General features: G+C 41.8%; 1 long non-coding RNA gene across 1 annotated transcript; it reads right to left on the bottom strand.

Moving 5' to 3' along the window:
- Window positions 1-6,203: 6,203 nt before the first annotated feature.
- On the bottom strand, window positions 6,204-23,710 carry LOC141421384 (uncharacterized). Its single transcript, XR_012445973.1, has 4 exons — window positions 23,678-23,710; window positions 22,873-22,966; window positions 11,784-12,040; window positions 6,204-6,495 (listed from the first exon to the last, which is right to left on the bottom strand). It is a non-coding gene; the product is annotated as an uncharacterized lncRNA (long non-coding RNA).
- Between the last annotated feature and the right edge of the window lie 1,630 nt (window positions 23,711-25,340).

Below are 25,340 nucleotides of genomic sequence, written 5' to 3'. Positions count from 1 at the left end.
CTGGGGCAAGGGAAATTGTCCACAAAGATGCCGTTCGTAGTCACAGTCATCACAGAGTTGAGTATTTGTTGAGGCCACCTTCAGAAGATTGAAAGAAATTACTTTGAGGCTGGGAAGGACTTCTTAAACTCATAGCAAAGTGACTTTGGGGACACAGGTGGACTGGAAGGAGCCTATCACAAAGCAAAGGGGGAAATGTCAACAACACTGATAATTCCTCAATAACCCATTGAGGGACCAAATTAGCCTTACTGGGCACATCCTATGCCTCTATCTTCATTCTGTTGCTTCATCTTCAAGGAAATTCTATGAAGGAAGCTACATTATAACGCCCATTTTACAGATGAGGAAACAGAGACAGCTATTTGTCCAACACTTCGCAGTAATAAATAGAAGAGCTAGGATTTGAACCCATACCCACCTGACCTGTCAGCCATCACTCTTAACCTCTCTGAATGGCAAAGGCACACCAGGACTTAACCTGGGACAAAGAGTAGTTAAAAGAGATCTTCAGCCACAGATGCCCACACTTTCTTCTTGAAGCTACAGTCTTGCCAATGAGTTCCATGATGGGGAAATCACCCATGTGCAGAGGCTACGTGTATAGAAACCTAACTGGAGACCAGTACCACCAGTGGACACGAGTGACAGGGACACTCTGTTTAACATAGCAGAGGCTCAGCTTCCCTCCCCTGCAATGTTAGGGTTGATGTTATCACCTTGTAGTATGAGAGGATCAAAGGATGCAGCCTATTTAAAGTGCCTAGGACATTAATAAAAGTGACTTTTCCTTCCCACTATCAAATCTCCTCAAACTCACTCTTAAGTTCCCTATTACTGAGCCTCTAAGAAAACTGCCTTTTCAGTTAAATTCCTGGACAGCACTTTTAAAGAGACTGGAGCTGGGTTTTATTATTTGATGCAGATAACTTTTTTGATGTGTATCAATCATTTTCATTTGTAAGGTGGGTGGATTTTATATATCTGTGTCTAGCTGCTGGTAGAAAATCTTTAAAGCCTCAAGATGGGATTTTTAAAACATCTCTATAGATAAAAAAACCAAAAGTTTAACCTTCAAGGAAAATAAAAGAGAACATGAAGTCTATACTTGAACACACACAATATCAAAATAAAAAAAAAAAAAGACTGAGCCTGAGATTGCAAATGTATGACCTTGACATCAATTGTTCAGACAGCATAAAAGGGATTATTTTGGTCTGCATTGGTGGAGGAGGCAGCCCAGGGTGTTGTGTGATTCCACAATCTGTCCAGCCACAATGCTGCCACAGAACTTGAAACTTCATTATTAGAGACGACTCATTTGTCTTTCACTTACTCACTTCTTTTCCCATCTACTCTCTTCACTCATTCATTCACAGAAAAAAAAATCTCTTCTCAACTCATTACCAAGTGTCAGACACTGTGTTAGCTTCTGAGAAAATGGAAATTATTGACAGTCCCGTTATAGATGCCTGCTGTACAGATGGAGAGATGGGCATGTACACACAATCACAATATAAAAGAGGTTTTATCTCTAACAAATACGTAGCAATAAGAACAGAGTAAAATAACACCCACTTCAAGGACAAACCTGTGCCAGGTGCAATGCCTCACACCTGCAATCCTAGTTACTCAGGAGGCAGAGATGGACGTTCAAAATCAGACCAGACAAAAAGTTAGCAAGACCCCATCTCAACTGATAAAAATTGGGTGTGGTGGTTCGTGCCTGTTATCCCGGCTATGCAGGAAGCATAAATAGGAGAATCATAGTCCCGTCTGGCCTAGGCATAAATGTGAGAACCTATTCAAAAATAACCAAACCAAAAAAAAAAGGTCTGGGGCATTGCTCCATGGGTAGAGCACCTGCCTAGCAGGCAAGGGATCCTGAGCTCAAACCCCAGTACCACAAAAAGAAAATAAAAAAGATAAACCTGTGAACTGGGAAATTTTTTGCCTTTTGAGGAGCAGTGAGCAAACACAGAATCAGAAGGACTTGCCATGACATTGCCTGGCCGGTTACAGAAGGATGGAGGTGAGGTGGCTATAGTAAGTAACTCACCCGCTGACTGGAAAAAGAAGAAAAGAGGGTGTCGTGGTAAAGGGTGAATTATTCTGGACAAATAATCCAGGTCATCCTAATTGCCCATTCATGTATTTGCCTCCATGTTCTTTAGTTTACCTGATTATTCTACAGGTCAAAGTTGTGAGGTGGAGAACACATGGAGGAACAAAGTGCTGAATGGAACAGACTTAAGCACTGCTCTCATTTGAATGTTTTCCCGCTCCAAAGCCTGTAAGTTGATACCTACTTGCCAATGTCATGGTGCCAAGAGGTGGTGCCCTTACTTGCTGATGCAGTCATGAGAGCAGACTCCTCATGAACGGGACTAAAGACCTTATAGAGAGGTGCGGAGGGCTTTGTCGCTCCCGCCATGAGAGGGGGCCTCAAGGTAGCCTAGTGCCTTGACCTTGCATTTCTGGTCTCCAGAACTGCGAGCAATGAATTTCTATTAGCTATAAATGACCCAGTCTGAGGTATTTGTTACAGAAGCTAAGAAAAGTATCTTCTGCTCCAACCTTGTTTCATAAAAATTACCAATTTCGGGTCCAGAGAGGTTCAGAGATTTGCCTGAGGCCATAAAGTGTACTAAAACCTAGAGCCCATGTTTCCTTAATCGTCTAAATGCCTCCCACATGAAGAGCACATCATACTCTATAAAGAGTCCTCATACACGGATAGAGCAGCTGTTAACAGCCCGCATTTAATAGAGGAGAAAATGGAGGCATGGGTTAGGAAGTGACGTACTGAAAGCCAAGTGGAAGCTCGGGGCAGGCAGAACCATGAGCACCAACCAGGACCCCATTCCCTGTCCAGGGTCCAGCATGCTTTCCCTTACGCGTGCTGCCGCCTAGAGGCCGTCCAGCGCACCGCCGCCACCGATCGCTTTGGCAGAGGGGTGGCAGCTCCCCAGCGAGGTAAAGAAGGAAACTGGGAGCAGCCTTACTGGGAGGCTGCCCGTTCAGCCAGAGCAGCCTCAGTTCTGTCTTCCACTGATGCCCACACATTTAAAACTCCCTGCACACCCCTCGGGGAGACGCGCCTACGTTGTACTATCTAATGGTGCCAAATTAAAAATTGAAACTGGAAATAGGTGCAGCTTGCACTGAAGGAATCATTTTCCATCAGCCTCCTGATGACGCATGCGGAACAAGAAGACATAGCCTTCTGACATAGTTGGCAGCAACCTGTGGGTTTTCGCAATGAATCTGTGAATCTTTCAGAATGTAGGCAAGGTGGTGCTCAAACTTGCAAGGAAGTATCCTCACAAAAACAGATGCAAGGGAGTAGGGATGCAGCTAATGGTCTGCCCCCATTCTATTCATTATTGATCATTTTTGTCCGACATTATACACAGTAAGTCTAACTGTTGGTAGCAGCCACCCTTCTGAAAAATGCATTATCTCTGAGCAGATGCAGGCAATGAGGGACCCGAGTACAGACCAATAGCACAGCCTAGTGGCACACTCAGAGATGGCAGCTTCATCTTCCTGTCGTCACAGACTGAGACTGTAGGAACCTCCTTTCAGATGGGAAATAGAATTCTGGAGAAAAGCCTACTGCTTCCAAGTCTAAAAATCCCACCAACATTTTCATAGTCCTGCTACATGCCAGCCACAGAGACAATCTTGAGAGAATTGGTGGTGAATAGAACGTAGTGAGAGACAAATGATTGGGGTAGCATCTAAGCTAAACCTAAAGAAGGAAGTCACAGTGCCTGAAATACTCCACAGTCCAGGATCAGGTCAACAAATCTCTAGCAATTCTGTCCTTTTTTGGGAGTGTTTACATGTGCAAAACTGTTTCCTCTGTCTGGCTAATGTTGCATAGAATTTCAGAGTTTTTCAGACTCTGTGATGCTTTTCCAAGCATTCAACTAAAGAGTCTGTTCTAGGGTGTTCTTTTCCTCCCCATCTCTTATAAATCTATCCAAAGATGCTTTCTGGTATGAAAAAGACTGGGGCAGGAAATCCACTTGGAAGATATCTCCTAAAGCTTGATCTAGACAATAGAAAAGAGGAGAAATACTTAGGTGATATTTTGGAGGGAAAATAGACAAACCTTAGAGATTCATTGGAGAAGGGAGGGGGAAAGGCAGGAAAATTAATATGTCTTCAGCTTTCAAATCCTTGTTAGGTTGGAAGTCAGTTGAGGAAACGCACCAGTTAGAAGGAGAGGGAAAGCTCTGAGGTCTGACCAGGCCCTGGGGCACTCCCTGATGGCTTTCTCTCTTTTCTACTTTGCACCTAACAGCCCATTATCCAGGAGCATCTGAGAGCAGGCTAAGCCCCTTTGCAGGTATGTTCCATCAGCCTGAGATATGAGGTACCTTTGCAAAGGGACACAAGGAGCCGGAAGCCAGAGGAGAAACTCACCTGATCTCTTTAAATCGTTACATGATTTCATCACATTTTTGTAGGTGAAGTGAATTCAACTGAACAAATATCCTCAGCACTTACTAAATTTCAGGCACTAAGCTAGGCATTAGGGGTAGGCAAATGGATGAATAATGACTCTTACAGCAAGGAGCTCACTAGTGAGGGAAATAAGCAAATGTACCTGTGATAGAAGCTATACCCTATAATAGAAGTGTGGGGCTATGAGACTTCAAAATATGACCTAACTTAGCTTTAAGTATGGATGGCAGGGATGAGAAGCTATCTGGAACAACAAAGGTTGTGTGGAGGTAGTGATGCCTAGGTTAGGTCTTGAAGAGCTAAGGAACATCAAGAAGTAGAGAAAGTTCAGGAAACCAGCTGTCCTCAAGGCCAAACACAAGGGGAAGCAGTACTGTTTACTGCTTCTGGAGAAACCTCCAGAACTGAAAGAATAAAATTCTGTTGTTTACAAGCCCCTTAGTCTATAGTATTCTGTTAGGAGAGGTTGGGTGATTACCAGGTTTTTTTATCATTGGCACTGGAATTTGAATTCAGGACCTCACACTTGCTGGGCAGGTGCTCTTCCTCTTGAACCATTCCACCAGCCGTATGGTATTGTCAGATAAACCCAAGTGGCCATACCTAGATTCACACTTTGAGATGGTTTTCCCTTCTTGGTGTTCATGTGCCCAGATAAAAACTGGGAAGTCTATTGTCAAAGATGGAGGAAAATTAAATTCTCTTGCATGGAAACCAGTACCCAATGCAGCATAAGGTTTCTTAATGGTCAGTTTGGATTTGTGGTGGATGTGGTAACCAATTTAGATGGCCACACATGCTTTTCCATTCCACTTAAAGTTCCCTTGGGAATCTTAAAATCCATTTTGTCTCTATGAAACTCTCTCCACTCCCATCCATGCAACTCCAGTTGAATAGGCAGTAACCATTCTCTTAGCCACAGTGGTCAAGTAAGGAAAGGTCATGTGATTCAAGGAACTCAAGAAAGGCACTTCACCAGGATCATATCTGGACATCAGAAGAAGCTCCACATCCCTTCGGTTACAAAGTTAGGAGGGTGTGAATCAAAGGATGCCAGCAGCCACCTTGCCCAGTATAGTAGCTTTTGTGTCCCCAAAGTGTATGTCTATCTGGAACCTCAGATGCAAACTTATTTAGAAATAGGGTCGTTGCAGATTTCATTAGTTAGGTCAAGACAAAAATCATACTGGATTATGGTGAGTCCTAAATCCAGTGAGTAATGTCATTATAAGAATAGGCGAGGACACACAAAGAAGAGGCCATGGGATGATAGAGGGAGAGACTGAACTGATGTATCTATAAGCCAAAGAATGTCAAGTATTGCTGGTAAGTATCAGAAGACAGGAGAGACAGAGAAAGAATCTTTCAAGGAGTTCTAGCCTCCAGACCTATGAGAGAATTAATTTCTCTTACTCTAAACCACCTTGCTTGTGTCAGTTTGTTATGGAAGTCCTAAGAAACCAATACCCAGTATATGGAGAAAATGACCTTCAGAACAAAGTCAAGAATAAGTATAGAAAAACAGAGCTGTGAGAACTTCATTTGAACGCCTGGTCTAGCTGTGGTAGAAGCCAGGCCACCCTTGGACATCATAGTTATGGAAAGTGATGTTTCCTTTCCTCTTAAGCAATTCGCGCTGAGTTGTCCACCAGAAGTTAGAGGTCCAATTATTGATTTATTTGCTCCTTCCGTTAAAGATGTTAATGGAGAGCTGAGCTTACCGTTGATTTGCCAACTTTACCAAACTGATGGCCACAAGTGAAACCCCCACGGTGAGGATACTGAAAACACTGGCAGTCAACTTCTGCTTCGTACTTCACTCCTTCGTTCAATTTATTAAACAAACTATACCATCTTTGTTAAGGGTAGAATGGATTTTCCTGAGCCCTTATGACTAAGAGCTGATTAAAATTGAAGTTGTACAACCAGAATCCACAAATGTTCTTTAGCAGGATTCTTAATGAGAAGCCATGGACCCAAATCCTTTTGAGAATTCGTCATGCTGAATTAACCTTCACCCTTTATTTAGAAAAAGAAAAAAAAACCCAATAAGAAAGCAAATAATTTAATTTAAATTCATACTTTTTCTATAGGTGAGCCATGAATAACCTTTCTATCTATATCTGTTTACCAGGAAACATTGGTTCTCATAATATCATTTGAATGACTCCAAGAGGTATTGACCTGTTACCTTGGAATGGTGAATATTTGTCTGGTAAACTGCGTATGTTCAAATATTTAACTGCAGAAAATTGTGTTCATCCATTGACAGCTGTTTCATGTTTACCATAAGTAGATGGCTTTTCTGACGAGCTTTATGAAAATTAACCCATGGTCATGACCTCGGGTCTCTAAATCTTAGTATATCAATGGTATAAAGATGATGCAGATTTTCTTAGGATTAGACAAATCTCTATAGAAATTTCTTTTCCCAAAAGTTATTTTCAAGTAAAAAATAATATAGTAAATGATCTGAAACACTAACTTTCAAACAAGATGGAATCTGTAGGGAAAATTCATCAATGAATGCAAACGGTAGTGGTAAAAGCCGACAAGTAACACGATTTTACCTAAGTCTTAAATTATTCCACTAGAATAGTGACTTTGGAATGGACAAGCTTAGCAGAACCATCTTACCTGAGTAATGAAAGTTACCATCCCCAATTATGGGGAAAATCAACACCAAGCGCCTCCTGATATGAAGCACAATGAAAAATAAAACATCACTTCTCTGCTCTTTTCTGTAAAAGGAACTCTGAATCTAACCACAAGGAAACATCAGAAAACTGGAGGAAACACAAAACAATTAGCTTGCATTATTCAAGAATATCTCTGGCATAAAAGACTTAGACTGTACCGGATTAAAGGAAGCTAGATATGTGACAACAGACTGCAATGCATGATCAGGGATCCTATCTTGCTATTAAGGATGTTATTGAGACAGGTGGTAGAGAAGGATGATAGCACAGTATCAATGTTAATTTCCTGATTTTGATGTTTACACTGTGGGTTATATAAAAGAATTCCTTGCTTTCAGGAAACACACACTGAAGTAATTATGACAAAAATGAGAGTAAATTTACAATTTACTCTCGGATCAGAAAAAAAATACGATGAGTGAGAAAGCAAGAGGGAGAGGGAGGTGAAATGTTAACATTTGGGAAATTGTCACGAAGGGTAATTGGCAATTTTCTGCATTATTTTTGTGACTTTCCTGTAAAGTCTAAAATTGGCTTTAGTCTAAGGATTTGCTGAAACTTTTGTAACTACACTTCAGTGCCCCTTCTCTTGTCTCCCCTCCCTCCTGATATCAGTCCTAACAACCCGCTCCAATAAATGTCCCGCATGCAAATATCCACCTCATGGTATAATTCCAGAAACCTATACCTGCTGATGGGAGGAAAGGCGATGGTACAGGCCACCTCCTGGTCACCTAACTTAGAGGACCCACCATGGCAGCGAGTCGAACATGAGCAGCTTCTCACAAAGTGGCCATTGTGAAGACACTCACTGGGGTTGAACTGGTCAGCTTTGCTAAGAGAATTAACCACTGTCTGTGGGAAACCCAGAAGCTCATGCCCAAGACACTTTGTTCCTTTGCTAATTTTAATCTATATCCTTTCACTGCAAGGAAGGAAGAAAAGAAGAATGGAAGGAAAGGAGAGAGGGAGGGAGGCAGGGGAGGAGGGAAGAAAAGCAGACAGGAAAGGAAGGGAAACTAATTGCCATTTCAAAATTATGAGAGGTTTTATTGTTGTTTCTCTTACAATGGCATCTTGATATCACCTCTGATCACAGACTACATCAAATGATAACAGAAACACAATGGTGATGGTGATGCCTGTGCTAAGATGGGACAAACATCCTATTCTAGAATGAATTGAGAAGAGAAGCCAAACTGCTACAACAAATTCTGTCAGCCTGACCTTCACTGATTAGGGCTGCATCTCTAAGGACTGTGCCTCACTTTGGGTCTGAACCCCAATGTCTCTAAAAGGGTTCATTGGGAGGGATATCTTGTGCTGGTTTTTTTTCCTTTTCTTTGTCGTCTTTGAATCTAAGTTCTTGCTTTACTGCTTCTTGTCCTGTGTTAGAACCTCTTGCCCCATATGTGCCCCTTGACTTCTGCTCCTGACTGATACAATTAGACTTGCTTACATAAGAGGTGGGGTCCTAGCAGAACCTACTCAGAAGAAGGGAATTACTGCACCACCACAGTGTAAATAACATAAATTAATTGTTCCTAAAATCTACTTGCGAGATCATCTTTGGAATGGTGGGGTGAGGAGGAATATCTACTTCTCACTAAAAGCAAAAAGAACACTGACAACGATGGTCAAAACAAGTATTTTCAGGACTCTGAAAATTAACCAAAGCCCTGCAACAACCTGAGAAGCATTTATTCAGACAAAACTTGTGTCTGAATCATATGTAAAAAACAACAAACATTAGTCATGTGCCATTTTAGCCTGGCCAATCCCCATCTCTTTCTCCCCAGATCCACACTAGGCTTGAAAACCTACAGCCCTGAAATACAGTGAAAACCAAAAGCTTATAAGCCAGTAGAGGGAAAGAACCTCACCATCAAAGAAATCTGTCTGACCTATCTAGCAGTTCCCTGGAAATTTTCATTCATAGTACTTGTTCTTATTTGAACTGATTCAGAGCTTGCCCAGTAGGAAGTTCCTTCGACCTGGGGCATTTATGGGAAATATTTAGTTGCAACTGTTAAACATGGTAGTTGTCTGAGGCAGTGATAATAGTTGGGGAAAAAAATAAGCTGACCAAATAATTTAAAAGGAAAGTGTGGGGTGAATGAAATGCCCATAAGGAGCTTTGAAAAGTCCCTGAGAGCTGGGACACATGCGTCTGTAAATCAGTACTCATGCCCAAGAAAGGCCTTTGAGGTCCCTAAGCTTTCACTGCCAGCTCGTCTTGAGTGCTTGTGCAAGCAGGAAGTGAAGGCTAAGGCAGAGTTGCAAACTACATGAATGAGCGTTGAATGCACATCCCAAACACAAAGGGTGCCCCTTGGCATAGTTTAGGAGACTTACTGGTCTCAGGCATTCAAGTTAATAACTGACAATTAATCTAACAAAGCAGAGACTACAGTGACCACAATCAACCAACAGATATTTTACATAATTAATTTAGGGGAGTCACTATGCAAAAAAAAAAAAAAACAGAAACAACAACACACAATAAAAACACTATAACATTACCAAACAAACAACAGTAATGATAGACCCTGGCAAGTCAAGGGAACCTGATTTCCACAATTGGCACATTATATTATCTTAAATGTCCAGTTTCCAACAAAAAGAAATGTAGAGCATGAAAAGAAAAAATAAACCATGCCCTACACACAGGGAAAAAAGAAATCACTTAGAACTCTCCCTGACAAAGTCCAGAAGTTGAAATTACTAGATAAAGACTTTAAATCAACTGTTTTCAAAATCAACTATTTTAAGAATTAAAGGAAACCATATCAAAGAACTGTTTTCTTTATTATAGGCTCTGTAAAGAAAATATTCAACAATTCCTCACCAAAAAGAGAATATCAATAAAAACATATATTTTTCACAAAAGAACTATATGGAGTTCAAAACCATAGTAACTGAAATGAAAATTTCGTTACAGGGGATTGGCAGCAGATTTAAGTAGGCAGAATAAAAGTCAGCAAACTTGAAAGTAGGTTAATTGAAGTTATCCTGTCTGAGAAACACAAGGAAAAAAGAATGAAGAAAAATGGACAGTCACAAACACTTGTGCAACACTATCAATTGAATTCACATATGTTTAAGTGGAATTGCAGAAAATGAAAAATAGTCAAGGGTACAAAATATTTTGAAGGTTTCAAATTTGATTTAAAACCACTAATCTGCACCTCCGAGAAGCTCAACAAAGTAGGATAAATTCAAAGGGATCCACATCTAGACACAGAACAGTCAAACTGCTAAAAAGAGAGAATTCTAAATGTAGCAAGAAAGAAATGATTCATCAAGGTTGGAAAGGTTGGAAACCATGGAAGGAAGGAAGAAGTGGGGTGAGATTCAAATTTGCTAAAAGCAAAAATCCTCAAGAATTCTATATCCACCAAAACTCTTTCAAACTAAGATAAAAGAGTCAACAAATTAGGAATAGAAGGGAACTTCTTCAACCTTACACAAACAAACAAAAAAGAAATAGCTAAAATCATACTTGATGATGATAAAACTCAAATTTGGATGGAAATTTTCCTTTTGAGATCTGGAATAAGAGAAGAATGTCTGTTTTCAACATTTGCATTCATCATTGCACTGGAGGTCCTAACCAAGGACAACTAGGCTAGAAAAGGGAGTGGGGAAAGGCATCCAGATTGGAAATACAGAGCTGAATCTATCTACGGATGGCATGCTCCCATTTACAGAGCTAATAAGTGAATTCAGCAAAGATGTGGGGTACAAGATCAATAGATTGAAGTCAGTTGTGTTTTTATATACCAACAATGAGCAATCTGAAAATGATATTAAGAAAATAATTTACAACAGTATAAGAATGAATTATATGCTTCAATGGTAAAATTTTTTAAGGATGCGCAAGATATACAAACTAAAAACTGTGAAACACTGTTGAAAAAATTAGACCTAAATAAATGGAAAGACACCTCATATTCCAAAATTGAAAAACTGTCATAGTTTGGATATGAGGTGTATCAAAATAAAGCTCATGACTTGAAGACTAGTCTCCAGCAGTGATGTGTGCAGAGGTGATTGGACCATGAGGCTCTGTCTTCATTAATGGACTAATCCCTTCATGGATTGTTAGATTTTGGCACTATTGGGAAGTGGTAGAAAGTAGGAGGTAGAGCCTAGTTAGGGGAAGTAGGTCACTGAACGCATGCCCTAAAAACATATACCTTGTCCTCAGCCCCTTCTCTTCCTTTCTGCTTCCTGGCTGCTATCAGGTGAGCAATTCTGTCCCACTCTTGCCACCATGACGTTCTGTCTCACCACAGTCCACACACTGGAGCAAGCTGACCATAGACTGAAACCTTTGAAAAGTGCATCTTGCCTTCCATAACTTGTTCTCTTTCTGGTATTTATCATGGTGTTGGAAAATCTGACTACACAAAGATTTAATATTCCTAGAATGTCAATACTCTCCATAGCAATCTACAGACCTAAAATAGGTCCTGTTAAAATCCCACTATACTTGATTACTATAGCAATCAAGATAGTGTGGTACTAGAATAAGGATAGCTACACAAATTAATGTCTGCATATGAGGGGGAACATACGATTTTTGGTCTTTTGGGCCAGGCTAACCTCACTCAGAATGATGTTTTCCAATTCCATCCATTTACTGGCGTATGATAACATTTCGTTCTTCTTCATGGCTGCATAAAATTCCATTGTGTATAAGATACCACATTTTCTTAATCCATTCGTCAGTGCTGGGGCATCTTGGCTGTTTCCATAACTTGTCAGCCTGATCTCTTAATGCATGATTCTTGTGGGCCATGGTTCTAGGTTATGGCACTGGTGCTTGGCATTGTGGGTCATGTCAAGGAGGTGAAAATGTTCTGAAATTTAAAAGTCACAATAGTTGTATAACTTTGTAAATACACTAAAAACCACTCATTTCAATGACTTAAAGGGGGTGTTTTATGATGTGTGAACTCTATCTCAGTCCTCCTCTCTCTCCTTTCCCCAATTGCTTCCACATTTCCACTCAACAACATCACAAACAATTCCAAATAACTGTTTTTTCAGTCTGAACAATTCTTCTTTCTCCAGCTCACTGCCCTCCAACTTAGCTCTGTGTGTATACTTGCATCACCGGGACCTGCTATGCTCTGCTCTCATGAGCCACATCCTTCAGACCTATCAGCCAGATAAAAGGAGCAAGGAGGGCAGCTCTGTGTCAGATATTGCTTCATCACGTGAGCAAACTCCTGGCCGCTCTGTGCCTCAGTTTCTTCATTCCACAGTAGAGCTAATAAAAGTAGTCATCCAGTGTTTTAGTGGGAGGAGTAAAGGAGGTGATAAAATTAATATTAATACTTATTTTTCACAGCAAGTACTGTTAGCGTAATGTAATATTTATTGAGTTATTCCTATGTACCAGGCACTGTCATAACTAATCACCACAACAAGCTGATGAGATAGGCACTTTTATTATCATAATCTCAGAAGCCACAGTCACAAAGGAAATGGCAGAGTAGTCTTAACCACAGCACATTATTTATAGTAACTCAGTTAACTCTCACCTACTTCTCTACACAATAGAACTATTATCTCCATTTGACAGATGAATAAATTGAGATGCAAAATATCCAAGAAATGAAGTCTGTTAAGCACTCAGTAAACATTAGCTACCACCAGCAGCAATTCCGTCCCAACACAACAATTTCTTACTCCTCTGGATGTGTGCTGTGTGACACACATCCCTTTTGAAGGCACAAGTGACTGGCCACCTTTGCTTTGGCTCTAATTATCTTTCTTTCTCCTCTGTTAAACACAGAGGGGGATAAATTGGACTCACTGCCTTCCAGAAGCTCATAGCACACCAAGGCAGATAGGCACATCCCCACTGATACTGCAGAGGTGAAAAGCCCAGGAGGTCATAATTCCTCAGAAGGTAAGGGAAAGATGAGACAATAAGTAGCAACAACTGAGAAGCTGTTTTCAGATGGAACTATAAGAGAATATCACGGAAGAGATGATGTTTTCCAGGTGTGCAAGTGGTAGGCACAGTGAGTGAAGCACAGCAAACAAGTTTAAGGAAACAGACTGGAGAGCAATGGGATGTTTTCTTTGGGACCTGTAGGCTTGTTATTTTGCATTCAGCCACTAGAGGGTAGTATAATACATGTTGGCATTTAGGAGAAGAAAATCGTCTTTGGTTTTAATCTGGGGGACAGTGTTAGGTTTCTCGCTTCTGCAACTTGTCTAGTTCTGAGGATTCCCAACAGCCCTGCACATAAAGGGACTTAACTGAAAGTCAAGGTTGGCCGTTCACATTTGTATGAAGGGATGACACAGATTTTTTTTCCCAAGTTTGACCTTATCCCTGGCCTCTCCCTGATGTTCCCAGTGACAGCATCCCAGACACGCAAGCCAAGCACCCTTCTGTTCTCTCTACAGAGAATTCTTCCCCAACCCTCTTCCCTGACTAGCTTCTACTTAGTGCAGAACCACCTTCCCTGCGAGTCTGCCTCAGCAGACAAATTTAATTGTTCCATTAATATTTATTACAATGCATTGTAATTACTTGCACTGTTTTAATTAAGATTTACCAACAGTTGGAAAATTATTCTTATTTTCTAACTTGTCTCAAGTACATCTCACAAAGGTCAGAGGATTTGGATTTGCCCATGTGTGTCCTTTACTCCTGGGAGAAGCCAACCTTCACATCTCTGTCAGCCAATAGTTTCCTTGCCTCCCCATAAGACAGAGACTGGAAACTCCTTGAGGCTAGGCACAAATCATAGACCACTTGGTACCCTAGGTTCCTAGCAAAATACCTGGCATAGAGTGGGTGCTCAAAGCTGTTTTCCAGATGAATAAGCAATTGCGTGGAAGAGCTATTACCATCCCTGACCAGGCTCTAAGTACCTCACTACTTTGTTCTTGAGGTTTGCTCATGCTGGGATGCCTCAGGCACTTGCAGAGGAGCTGGTACAAAAGAACAACAGTGTTTCATCAAACCATGTGCCTAGTCTTTTACTAGCAACTGCAGCTTCCTAACACATTAGAATAATATCCCAGGTCGTCACCAGGGCCTACAAGGCACTCCATGACCATCTGCACCTCCTCTCTCCCCTCATCTCCTCCTAGGTCCCACCCTCTTCCTCCCCATGCTCCAGCTACTGTTTCTGTCTTCAAACATACCACCCTACCTCTACCACAGGACCTTGGCACACACAGGTTCTTCTCTCTGGAATACCCTTCCTTTCCATCACCCTGGAATATTCAGTTCCCAATTTCAAAGTCACTACTCTGTGAGGCCTTACTTGGTCATCCAACCCCCAAACAGATACCATTTCCTTCAATTCACGTCATCAGTTTTAATGTGATGCACAGCTTTCATTTGAGTATCTGTTTATTGGCTTGTGTTTTTTTTTTTTTTTTTTTTTTTGCCTGATGGCCATCTAGATGGTAGGGTCCAGATGAACTGTCATGCTGGCTCACTGACGTATCTCCAGTGCCAAGCACAGACCTAGCCCAGAGTGGCTGAATGGATGGATACCCCTGAAATGAAGAACAAAACTTCCCTGGACTAATGTCTCTGCTTCCAACAAGCACTCTGCCTACTCCAGATCTCTTAGCCCTGATGCAATAACCAGATGGAAGTGGGCTCAGGTTCCAAGAAGAACCTGGGTGAAAAGCACCAGGCTAACCAACCTGAATTTGGGATTTAAGAGCCAAAAACTGCACCACTCAAAACTTGTAAGTTTTCCATATTTACTGGGTCAGAAATAGGCAGCAACAAATAGCTGTCCATTCCACAGCTGTGGAAATCAGAGGGTCTGTATCTGAATCCCAATTCTTCCACTGAATTCCAACTCCTCCACTGACTAGAGATAAACTGGGGTCAGTTCCTTCACTGCCCACGCATCAGTTTCCTCATCTGTAAAACAGAGGTTGTAATCATAATAGCTACCTCATGAGGTTTTGGTGAACTTAAATTACTTAATGATTTAAATACTGGCAGACAGTAAACACAAAACAAATGTTAACTGTTTTTATTAATAATTGCCCTATTATATCAGGAGGGCTGTGTGTGTGTGTGTGTGTGTGTGTGTGTGTGTATGCATTCCTCCTGAACAAAACTCTCAACTCAGAACAAGGAGGGTTGATAATTGTGTCTGGTTCTTCCCAGATGCCCAGCCCCTTCCACAGTGCATGGCACATCCCATAATCAGTAGTGTCTTTCTGATCTAAGCTAGAAATCAAGAGTTCTTAGATTTAGGGACCTGTGAGCCCCCTTCTACCTGCCAGGAGATCGAGTCCTACTTGGACCTGTTTCTGTTTCCTCTCCTTTTAATATCCTCACCTTTAACAAGCTGTGTGCAAGTTCCCATGTTTTCTAAAAGGAGTAACTTCAAAAGAGCCAGCTAGACGCACACACCACAAGGAGCAGCTATGCAAAAAAATAAAACAGGTGCCCTTCCTTTCAGACTGTTTCAGCTTCCCCACCCCCTGGTGAACAGCATAACTCCGTCTCCAGGGCCCAAGGAAAATCTTTCTGTGAGAGGAATGCAATGTGTCCCACGGAACTGCTGATCCTGCAGCTGATTTCTAAGGAAAATTGCCTCTATCCATCAAGGCGGCTCTGAGTCAATGCACAATAGTGCGGAAGACCCAAGTCAGTCTCTCCCAAGGGTCTTCTCAAAGGCAGTGGGAAGAAAGCCCACCACTTGAACAAAATAAAATGAAAGAAACAAGGAAAAGAACAACCCAAATCAATAAATATCTCCCATGCAGGCAAATGAGTTTTCCAGCCACCTCCTCCCACATGGGAAATGGAAATGAGGATGAGGACCTGAAAGGCTGCAAGACCACAGCTGTGTGTGTGGTATGTGTGGCTGCACCCAGCCAGACATCCTTCTGCCAGGAAACCAGCCCTCAGGCTGCTCTTCCTCCTCCCATCCATCAATCCCAAGCCAATCCTCTGCAATATAGGATGGTGGTTTTGAAATGTGCTTTCTCTAACCGCTTGTCAGCTGCTTCCTCCTGTTTTCAGGTTAACCACACCTGGTTCAGGGCCAACACTCCTCCCATCAGAGAGATGAATGTCAGACACAGTGATGGATACATTCCTACAGAATCCATGCAGGCATTTCCTCTAGGGCAAGAGGAGAATCAGAGTTACTATCAAAATTGCAAGACTGGTTGGGAGAGGCACTTGAACTTGTCGCTGGCAGGATTACCTGACCTGCCTGGTCACCGACTCTACCCAGCATGAAACCAACAGGTGTATTCTTTCATTGAGCTCCATGGCCACTGAAGCTTATGGATGCCTAAACTGAGCTCCAAGAGCTGCGAAAAGCATCCAAAGGCACAAGGCTAGGCGGTAAGGTCTGAACTCAGGTCCTCCAAAGCCTACTCGTTCCAGTACTCTGGCTCCTTTCTCTGAGCCTCAGTTTCTCATCTGTACAATGGGAAGAACACTGCCTCTGTCTCAAGGCCAGCTGAGAATGATTCAGATAAAATAGGAGACATACCAGGCAGCTGGCACAGGCCTCACACTGTGAGTTTGAGAAAGGTCAGGCCACTTAGCCACAGCATAGGACACACAGCACTGTTCAGTTGTCTCTTCCTCTCCCCAGCCCAGATACTAAGCCTTCTCTGAAAGACGTGCCTGCCTCACTTACTTCTGTGTCCCTGCTGCCTGACACAGGGCTAGGACACAATGAGCACGTAATTAGTGTTTCTGGGATGTACTGAATTCGCTGAACCTGCCTTGAATGGGGAAGATGATGAGGTCAGAATATCCTCCAGTGAGGCTTACGATAAGTAATAGACCTGGATCTCCTTAAGCCCAGCAGAAAAATGAAAAGATTCTGTTTCCCAAAGCAATCAGTGTGCTCTAGCACTTGATCTGCTCAGGTAGCCCAGCCACAGTGGAGGATACATTTTCTTTCTTTTCTTTCACAAAGAGAGCAGCAATTTGGGCTTTGGCTGGAACCAGGAACCTCTCCACTTACATGGTTGTCTGGATGGAAAATTTGGATCAAAGCTGCAAGGCCCCCACAGGCCACCTCTTGAGTGAGTTGAGAGCTTAAGTGATCAGATGACTTCCAGAGGTGAATATCCCCAATTGGCAGATGATGAAAGCCAAGTGCTTCCTGCAGGCATCCAGCAAAAGGCTGGAGACAAGGAGTGTATTCACAGTGCTCACGTGCACAGTCTCAGCTTCATTCAGAAAGCACTTGTATGGCTCCCAGTACATTCAAGTCACCAGGGAAGGCACTGTGGGGAAAGAAGTAGCTGGGATATGGCTGAAAGGGTGTGCAATTAGAGCCTGGGTCTAGGTTTGAATTCTAGCCCTTGCACTTTGCCTGATCATAGGCAAATCATTCCAACCCTCAGGCCAAGTTGTCTCTTTGGCAGAGACTTGGGAGGATTCATGGAGTGACAGTGACCTATTACATGTTATGTGATCCCACTGGAACAGACCATGGTCAAAGACATCTGTTCCCAACTCTGTTCTGCAGATGGTTCACATTCTTAAAGGCAGGAGGGGAAACAAGTGGGTTTTCTGGTGCTGATTTTATATATTTGCATTCTACCAAAAGCTTGATGCACAAAAAGGAAGAACCTTGGCTATATAGGATGTTGGTTTTCAAATCTGCTTTTTCTGAACATTTGCCTGTTGCTTCCTCCTGTTTTCAGGTTAACTATACCTGGTTCAGATTAAACATACTTGGTGCAGGTTAAGTAACAGAGGTCTCTCATTCAGAAACATTGAAGATGATAAATCATTGAAAGAGACAACATATGCTGGAATGAGCCATATACAGTTTGCAAAACAGTTTCAAAATATCAAGAGTTTGCAGAAGCATATTGCCAATATTTTACAAATAATGGAGGATGTTTCTGTGATTCACTGTAGTGACAGCCGCTGCCACACAGGAAAATGGGAGACCTTTCTTTCCCACTGCTGCTTACCTGTCGCTCCTCATGCATCTTGACCAGATGGATTGGTCTCTGAGAGTCTTCTCTGAGCACTGTGGAGCTACAATAGGGGTGTTCAAAAAAGTTTAGGGGTGGGACATACCCAGACCAGCATTAAATCTATATCATATCATCTCAGGCTGTGTGGCTTAACTTGAACCACAATTTTCCCTCTATAATATAAATAGAACCATGCTTCATTCATAGGGTTGTAGAGAGAATTCTAGATAAGACAACTGCAGAACTCAACACATAGATAGTCTCACAATGTGCTGATTATTCCTACAGTGGGGAAGCTTTCTAAGGGTACCACAGACTGAGTGGCTTAAAAAATAAATATTTATTTCTCACAGTTGTGGATGCTGAGGAACTCAAGATGGAGGAGGAGGTCATCAGTCAAGGAATGCATAAGGCTCTAGAAGCTGGACAAGGCTAGGAAACAGATTTTCCCTAGACTCTCCAGGAAGGACACAGCCTTGCCACACCTTGATTTTAGCCCAATGAGACTGGCATCAGACATCTGATCTATTAAACTGTGTGGTAATCAATCCATGTTGTTGTAAGCCACTACACTTGTGGTAAATCTGCACGGGCAGATTTGGTGTCTGGTGAGGTCCTGCTTCCTGGTTCATAGAGAGCTGCCTTCTTCCTGACAAAGCAACAGAGCTCTCTCAGGTAACTTTTATAAGGACAAAAATCCCACTAACGAGGGCTCCACCCTCATGGTCTAATTTTCTCCCAAAGGCCCCAACTCCTAGAACCTTGGGGGTTATAAGTCAACATATGAATTTGGGAGACAGAAACAGTCTATTGCAAGGGGTAAAGCCTGGTCATCCTTGAAAATCAGAAATCTGATTCTGTCAGCCAATGGAGAGTTTAACCTCATGCCCTGAAACTGAAACGTCAATCAAAATGCCAATTTTGTCCTTTATGTGGAGAAGTCACGATCATGATGTGTTAGTCACATAACGCATTGCTGTTATAACTAATTACCACAAACATACTGCCTTACAACATGGATTTATTACCACACAGTTCAGTAGATCAGATGTCTGATGTTAGTCTCACTGGGCTAAAATCAAAGTGCGGTAGGGCTATGCCCTTCCAGGAGCTGTAGGGGAAAATCTGTTTCCCTGCTTTGCCCAGCTCCTAGAGCCTTATTTATTCTCTGGCCTGTGGTCCCTTCTTCATCTTGAAGCCAATAACTCTGATTAGATCTTCCACATCACACCACCCTCACCTCACTTTTCTTCCCCCTAATTTCTCTTTTAAGGAGATTTTGGATTACATTGAGCTCACCCACATAGTTCAGGATAATCTCTTTAACTTAAGGGCAGCTTATTAAAAACCTTAATATCATTTGCAGCCCTAAATTTCCTTCGAAATGTACCATACCATATCATCCCCAGGTCCTGGGATTGGAATGTCGACATCTTTGATTCTCTCCACCATAATGTGAGAACAAGAATACTTCAGTCTGCATCATTTCCCTGTAGGAAGCCTAACCAATCGGCCTGGTGAGCATAGGACTGGAGCCACATAGTCAGGCATCCATCTCCACCATCAGCACAACTTGACCAACAGACCCAAATATCAGTATGGCTCCTGTCCAGATAAAAGAGGGACTGGACCTAGCAATATTTGCCTCTGTGACCCCCTTTTCTAGTCTGTTAGGAAACCTCCACCAATACCACCACTAGTGTGCCTTCTGCTGGGCACACCTTTCCTTTAGGAGGTGCAAAATGGGAACATTTAAACCTGAAGATACTGAGGCTACTTGTCTTAGTTGTCCTAAATTAATATGTTGAAATCCTAATCCCCAGTGTGATGGTGGTTAGAGATAGAGCCTTCGGAAGTGATTTAGTCAAGATGGCAGTGCCTGTATATAGGAACACGCAGGCAAGATCTTGCTGCTTCTCTTTCTGTTGTCTGCCCACATCAGGACACAACCAGAAGACAGCCATCTGAAAACCAGGAAGAGAGCCCTCACCAGAACCTGACTATGCTGGAATCCTGATCTCAGACTTTCCAAGTCCCAGAACTGTGAGAAGTAATCTCTGTGGTAAAGTGTTATAGCAGCCCGAGTCAACTAAGACAAGTAGCCTCAGTATCTTCTTAAATGGTCCCATTTTATACCTCTCTTTTCTGATCCATTATGTGTAGAATTTAAAAAGTAAACTTTAGTTTCTCTGTGTTGAGGGCAACAAATGCTAGCTAATTTTTTAGGTGTCTTACCTATCCTCACCCCTACCTTAAAAGCAACGGAGGCCAATAGGAAAAGGGGAACAGGTAGTAGAGAAAAGGTTAGATCAAAAAGAATTAACCTAGAAGGTAACACCCACGCACAGGAAATCATTGTGAGTCAATGCCCCGTATAGCTATCCTTATCTCAACCAGCAAAAACCCTTGTTCCTTCCTATTATTGCTTATACTCTCTCTACAACAAAATTAGAGATAAGGGCAAAATAGTTTCTGCTGGGTATTGAGGGGGGGGAGAGGGAGGGGGTGGAGTGGGTGGTAAGGGAGGGGGTGGGGGCAGGGGGGAGAAATGAACCAAGCCTTGTATGCACATATGAATAATAAAAGAAAAATAAATAAAAAGTAAACTTATTTCCAAGGTATTTGGGAACTCTATGTCCCCCAAGTCCTCAAAACATCACTAATTCAATCTTGTGCTTGTTTATTTGCATCTTGTTTGGGTCAAGCCCAAGGGAATCTGATGTGGCCACACCCTGTTTTGTGCGAGATGAGACCTGTACAACACTGATAAGACATCACGTACCAACGCCTTCCAGAGAGACTCAGGGCACAGAATGGAGCAATCCCAGGGCAAGCAGGAAGAGCAGGAAAGAAGAGCTGATGCTTTGATACTCATTGAGTCATTTCACTGCGCAAGACTTTGTGCTATGGCCCACTTCTATCACGCCCAGACTTTGGTTGTGGGCAATTTTCCCTTGATTTTGAATACTAAGAAAAGGGAAAAGAACAAGTGGTTTGTTCATAAGATCACACAATAGATATGAAACCATATGCTATGTTTGTTGAATGCCAAGATTCTTAATTATGTTCTTTATGTTCTGCATAATGATGAGGATCCATTGTGTTTTTTTAGGATCACTGGGTAGGTGTTATCTTTTATCAGGTACCAACAGCAGCTGACATTTACTGTTGCTTACTTTTTGCCAGGCACTGTGCCCAACATTTTACATACCTTCCATCACTCAGTCCTCACAACAACGCTATGAGGTGGGTACCATCATGATTTTGCATATGAGGCAACTCAGGTTCACAGAGAATAAGGCTCTTTCCCAAGATCACATAGCTGCTCAATGGCAGAGTTAGATTTGAACCCAGGTAGCCTAACATCAGAACTCACAAGCCTAAGGACTCTTTACCCCTAAATAAATGGTTTTTCTAACAAAGAAAAGCTAGAATATTTTTTAAAGAGCCACTAAATAAGGATAGCTACTTAGAGGACATGGCTTAAAGAATAGTTGGGTTTTGATAGAAGTACGCACTACTAACAGAAGAGACAGTGATCATAAGTTTTAAGTTGTGGTTAAAATCTATATAACATAAAATTATCATCTTAAGCATTCTTAAGTGCACAATTCAATCATGTTGGTAAATTCACAATGTTGTGCAACCATCACCACCATCTATCTCCAGATCTCTTTTCATATTGCAAAACTAAAACGCTATATCCATTAAAGAATGCCTCCCCATTTCCCCTCCCTTCGGCCCCTGGAAACCACCATTCTACTTTCTATTTCTATAAATTTGACTACTCTAGATAGCTTATATACATAGAAGGATAGTATGTGTTTTTGAGGGACTGGCAACGTTCATTCATGTTGTGACATGTCAGAATTTGCTTTCTTCTTAAGGATGAGTATGAACATATCACATTTTTTAAAAACCCAATTATTGTTTTATGGACACCATTCTAGCTCTATTCTCAGCCAGAATATTTTCTATTTCCTTCCTCTTTCAATTCCCTTCACTGAATTTGTTGTTGTTGTTGTTGTTTACCTTTTTGTGGGTATTTACTAAAGATACAGAACAGTGTATTTCATTATGACATTTCCATGCATGTATATAATGTACTTTGATCATATTTACCCACCATTATTCTCTTTTGTCCTCCCTCCCTTCCCACCAGTCCCTTTCCTTCTCCCAAATAGTCTTCATTTTACTTTGATGTCTTTTTATAAATTTAGATTCTGCATATGAGAGTAAACATGTGATATTTGTCTTTCTGGATCTGACTTATTTCACTTAATACAATGATATCTACTTCCATCCATTTTCCTGCAAATGACACAATTTCACTCTTCTTTATGACTGAATAATACCTCATCATGTATAGACCACATTTTCTTTATCCATTCATCTGTTGATAGGCCTCTAGGCTGATTGAGAATAGTGCCATAATAAACAAGGGTATGCCAGTGTCTCTATTGTATGCTTACTTGGATCCCCAGGAATGGTATAATTGCAATTTTAGTCTTTTGGAGAAACCTCCACACTGATCTCCACAGTGACTGCACTAATTTACATTCCCACCAAGAGTATATAAGGGTTATCTTTTCTACACATCCTCATCAGCCTTTGTTGCTGTTTTGTTTTCTTGATGATAGCCATTCTGACTAGGGTGAGATGAAATCCCAATGTTGTTTTGATTTCCATTTCCCTGATGGCTAAGGTTGTTGAACACTTTTCATGTACTTACTTGCAATTTGGACTTCTTCTTTTGAGAACTTTTGTTCAATTCTCCCTTCCTCATGTTTTAGGCTCTATTAAGATAATGTTATCCATCTTTGTACCTGTGCCATACACAAAAATTAAATACAAATTGGTTCAAGGAAACACAAGAAGTATTGGTACATAATTCACTATAAAGACAATGCTTCACAATGCTAGGAATCTCTCTGTATAGCTATCCTTATCTCAAACTAGCAAAAATGCTATGTTTTTCTTATTATTGCTTATGTCTTCTCTTCAACAAAATTGGACAAGAGGGCAGAACAGGTTCTGCCTAGAAGCAAGGGAAGGAGGAGGTGGGGGGCAGGGGGGAGAAATGGCACAAACAATATATGCACATATGAATTTAAAAAAAGACAAAGCTTCAAACTGCTAAAGCTTTTAACAGAAGGTCACTGTGAGAGGTAGCAAAGACCACTACATGGGAGGTATAAAAGCAGAAGTTACAACCAACTCTCAGGCAGTTCTGCAGTAAAAGTCAGAGGTCATACTGAGGGGTTAGCTCAGTGGTAAAGTGCTTTCTTAGCATGCATGAGGCCCTGGCTTCCATCCACAGCACCACAAAAATTAACAATAAGAATCAGATGCAAAGTTAGACTGAGCACTTGATGGCTTCTCTGGATGCTTCCCAGCACAATATTCTAGCTGATTAAGTCCCTCTCTGAATTTTGAGTCCCCTGTGTCCACCAAGAAAGGAATATAGAAGTCTACAAAGCAGAAATCCCAAAGTGGAGGGTCTCTAGCCTTGACAGCTCCATCATCATGAACATTACCTGCCATGAGCTCCTGATCCACACTCAGGACACACTCCCAGAGCCAGCTCCAGAGAAATGCCAGGTATGTAATCTCTTAATTGGATACCCAGAAGAGAATGAGGTAAGTTCATTGTCTCTAAATTCCCCCACCTACATGAAGGCAGGCAAGGGAGAAAAGAATCCCTGGCTAGAAATAAAGGATACCAATTGCCATTTGGCAAACTGTGGACATTTCAGAAAGGACTACAGAGCAACTCTAACCAACTGTCACAAAGAACAGGTGTTGTTCTAAACCTTTGTCCCTGTGTGAAGCCTCCTTTCCAGCCAGGCCAGCTAGCCCTATCCCCTGAACACACAGTCTTTACTTCTTCCTCTGCCATGTACATGTTGCTCTCTCACTTGCTCACCTATGTCCTCCATATCCTTCCAGGCCCAGCAAAAGCTTATGTGCTTTCTGAAACCACCCAGATCCACCAAACCATAGGGATCACAGCAACTGCAGGACCATCTACTGGCTGCTGTAATAATAGCAACCACAACAGCTGTTTACAAAGCTCATCCTGCGTGCCAGCAATATTATGAGCACTTTACACACATTGCGCTAATTTTCAAAAGCAACATGCAAGGCAGGGATGATCAGTGTCCCACTATTAATACAAGGAAACTGAGATTTTACACTTTTTGCTAAGATAATACATTGACAAAGCCAGGACTTCTTAGCTCTAAATCCTATGTTCTTTCAATGCAAAAAAAAAAAAAAAAAAACCCACACGTAATTTTTTTTTCTTCTGGGCTCCCCTTGCCTTTGGGGAAAATCATAAGCTCACTGAGCTCTAGGATTGTATCAGATGATTCTCATGTCCCCCAACATGCTTAACAAAAGATATGAGTCACAGAACCTCACCCTATAAATTTCCCCTTCTACCTAATTTATTAGGTAAGTGCACATTGGGTTTTTGCAACTTGCCACCAAAAGGCCCCTAGAAAATACAATATGTGGACTTCCTTGTCATTGTAAATCATGGATCCTTGAGTAAGAGTGGGCCTGAAAATGTCACCTGGAGGAGAGATCAAGGCTTTACCCTGGGCTTCCTCATATGAGGGAATAGCCGTGTCTGTGTGTGCAAATGCCCAGCTCAGGCATTGGAATGATTTGAGGAAAAAAAATAAAACTTTCCCCAGTTCTCTTGGGTAAGGCATCCAGATGTATATTTAGAATGCATGTTATGTAAGAAGTCCCAGGGCAGCTGGACCACAAGAGAGCATTATTTTAATGCTATTCCAACTGCAAGCATATCCAGTTAGCCAAAGGATGTCGTTTCTCTCTTGGCTCTCTCCTATTCTGGACCAGCCCCACTCCCGTTCTTGCTCCATACTGAGCTTTTCACTAAGAAACTTGAAATGTTGCCTCTGAGATTAATGTAATCCACAATATACCATGGTGGGGTGCACATAGAGGGACATAGTGAGATTAGTACAAAGGACTTTGGAAGGCATCCAGAGCAAAGTCCATAAACTCTAAGGCCTCCAGAGGTCAAGCTATGTAGGAGAGTAAAAAAACCACCACAGGCTCCAGGATGAAGGATAGCTGACTCTAGCCTCATGTCAGGGAGACCATGTAGAGTAACAGGATCGTCATGACAGACAGCTCAAGAGCTTTGCCCAACCAAGGATGCAACAG

Source organism: Castor canadensis, chromosome 3, assembly GCF_047511655.1.
Source record: "Castor canadensis chromosome 3, mCasCan1.hap1v2, whole genome shotgun sequence".
In the NCBI taxonomy this organism is placed as follows: Eukaryota; Metazoa; Chordata; class Mammalia; order Rodentia; family Castoridae; genus Castor; species Castor canadensis.
The sequence above is the reverse complement of the archived record's forward strand: the minus strand, read 5'-3'. Positions and strand labels throughout refer to the sequence as shown.